General features: G+C 79.2%; 1 non-coding gene across 1 annotated transcript; it reads right to left on the reverse strand.

Moving 5' to 3' along the window:
- Window positions 1-568: 568 nt before the first annotated feature.
- LOC142596897 (5.8S ribosomal RNA) lies at window positions 569-721 on the reverse strand. Its single transcript, XR_012831924.1, has one exon. It is a non-coding gene; the product is annotated as a 5.8S ribosomal RNA (ribosomal RNA).
- Window positions 722-2,500: the final 1,779 nt, after the last annotated feature.

Raw genomic sequence — 2,500 nt, forward strand, 5'->3', positions numbered from 1 at the left:
CCGCGGACGGCCCCGGGCCGGGCCTGGCCGTCGGGCGGCCGGGCGGCGCGGCGGCGGGTTCGGGGAGAGAAAAAAAAAGGACGGGACGGGAGACGGGGGCCCTGACCCCCCGTCTTCCCCGGCACCCGCGCGCGCGGCAGCACGGCACGGTACCCCCGCGGTACCCACCCGCAGACAGCCGCCCGCGCGGGACGCCGGTGGCGAGGCACGCGCCTCGCCCCGCCGCGCCCCCTTCTCTCCCCACCGCCGCGCCGGGCCCGACCGGCCCCGACGACGTGCCCCGCCCCTCCCCGTGCCGCGCGGCACGGGGGGGCGGGGGAAACCCCGGCGGGACGAGCTCCGCACAGCGGGCGCTCCGGGAGCGGGGAGCTTCGGAGCGCTCCCCGAGTCTCGATTTAGGGGGACGAAGGCCCTTTTCTTGGCAGACGCCGCTGCCGCCGGGACGCGGGGGAACCGCTCCCCCGCCCGCCCGGGGCCGCGCGCGCGGGCCTGCGATGCACCCCAGCCGCGCCGCTGCGGCCGCCGCCCGGCGACGGGGCGGCGGCTCAGCCGGCGATTGATCGTCAAGCGACGCTCAGACAGGCGTAGCCCCGGGAGGAACCCGGGGCCGCAAGTGCGTTCGAAGTGTCGATGATCAATGTGTCCTGCAATTCACATTAATTCTCGCAGCTAGCTGCGTTCTTCATCGACGCACGAGCCGAGTGATCCACCGCTAAGAGTTGTCTGGCTTTCGGCACCGCCCCGCGCGCGCGGGGGGACCGGGACCGCTCGCGGAGAGCGGCCCCTCGCTCAGAGGGCGGCCCACCGCACGCCCGACGCGCCGGCCCGCCCCTCCGCCCGCGCGGAGGGGACGCGACGCGGCGCGACGCGGCGCGACGGACAGGCCTCGCCTCGGCTGACCGTACGAGCACACAATACGGAAAAAAAATAGAGTGTGAAGTAAAAATACGGAACGGAAAAAAAAATTTAACCCCGAAGGGCAAGGGCGGGGGAGCCCGCGCTCCCCGACCGATCGGACCTGGGACAAACGACACAAGCGCCTTGCGCGCTTCGGGGGCGGCCCAGGCGCCCGGGCTCGGCCCGGCCTCCGCGCGGAGGCCGCCACGCGCCCGGCCGCGCCGCCCGCTCGCCTCGCTCTCGGGACACCGGGTGTGCCGCTGCTGCCCGCCGCCGCCGGCCGACAAGCAGCGGCGGGGCGCCCCGCCGGCCCCGCGCGCGCCTCTCCGCGCAACAGCTCCGCCGCGCTACGACAGCCGGCTCCCCCCGCCCGGCTCGCTCCGCCCGGCGACGCCGCGGACGGCTCCGCAGCCGCCGCGCGCACGCCGGAGGCGGCGACCGCCGGAGCCCGAGCCGACGGACGCGCGCCGCCCCCCGGACGGCGCCCCCGCCGCCGCCGCACCGGAGCGGCTCGCCCTGCCCGCAGCGCCCGGAACCGCCGCTCCTCGCCTCGGCCCCCCTTCCGCGGGCACGCGCCCGGGCGGAAGGCGGACGGCGCTGAGGCCGGGGGCGGCTCCCGCTCTCCCCGTTTCCACGCGGAGACCGGGAGTGGGACGCCCCCGCCCGCGCGCCCGCCTGCCCGGCTCGGCCGGGAAGGGCGCGACGGGGAAGCGACGGACGGGGCCCGGGCCGGGACGAGCCGACCGCCGGCCGGACGGCGGCCGGAGACACCCTCCGGCCGACCGACACACGCCGAGCGGCGCCGCCGCCGCTCGGCCGGGGTGCCGCCCTCGCCGGTGGCGAGCGCCCGGGAGACCGCCGAGCGGCTCCGCTGGGCGGGGCGCGTGGGGAGGGGAGCGGAGCGCAGCGCGCCGCAGCGCTGCGACAGAGAGCGCGGCGGCCCGGGAGGGACGCCCGGCGAGCCCCCACCGCGGGGACTCGCCGCCCCGGCGGAGGAGCACGCGCTCCCGCCGGGGTCGCCCGTTTCGAGGCGAGCGGGCCGGCCACGGCCGGCCGCGCCGCGGCCTCTCCGACGAGACCGGACCGCGGAGAGGGGGGGGCAGTGAGAGGCCCTCCCCGGCACGGCCGCCCCGCGGGGGGGGTTGAGCGCGGGCGGCGGACACCTCGAAGGGGCCTCGAGGAGAAACTCCCCGCCCCTTGGGGCACCGACCGCCGCCCGGCCGCCCCCCCGGGGGCCGCACCGAGCCGCCCGGGTCTTTAAACCTCCGCCCGGCTCCGCCGGCCTTCGACCCCCGGACTCCGCCGCCGAGGGAGGGCCGCCGAAGCGCGGACGCTAGGTACCTGGCCCTGGGGCGAGGGAAACGACCTGAAGGCCCCGCGGGGGTGCCTCCCCCGCTGCCGCCATCGGGGGAGCGTCCGCCCGCGGGGGCGCGCCCGACATCCGCCGCCAACACCACGTCCTCCTTCCCGGGGCCCGGGGTTTCCCTCAGTAGCCCGGCGCTGCGCCCGGGAGGAGAGCCGTGGCTCGGGCCGCCCGCTCGCGCGGGACGCGACCCGGCCGAGAGCCTCGCCGGCCGAAGGCGGCAACGGCGGCGCGGCGCCC

The sequence above is a fragment of the Pelecanus crispus genome, unplaced genomic scaffold (assembly GCF_030463565.1).
Source record: "Pelecanus crispus isolate bPelCri1 unplaced genomic scaffold, bPelCri1.pri SCAFFOLD_195, whole genome shotgun sequence".
Lineage (NCBI taxonomy): Eukaryota > Metazoa > Chordata > Aves > Pelecaniformes > Pelecanidae > Pelecanus > Pelecanus crispus.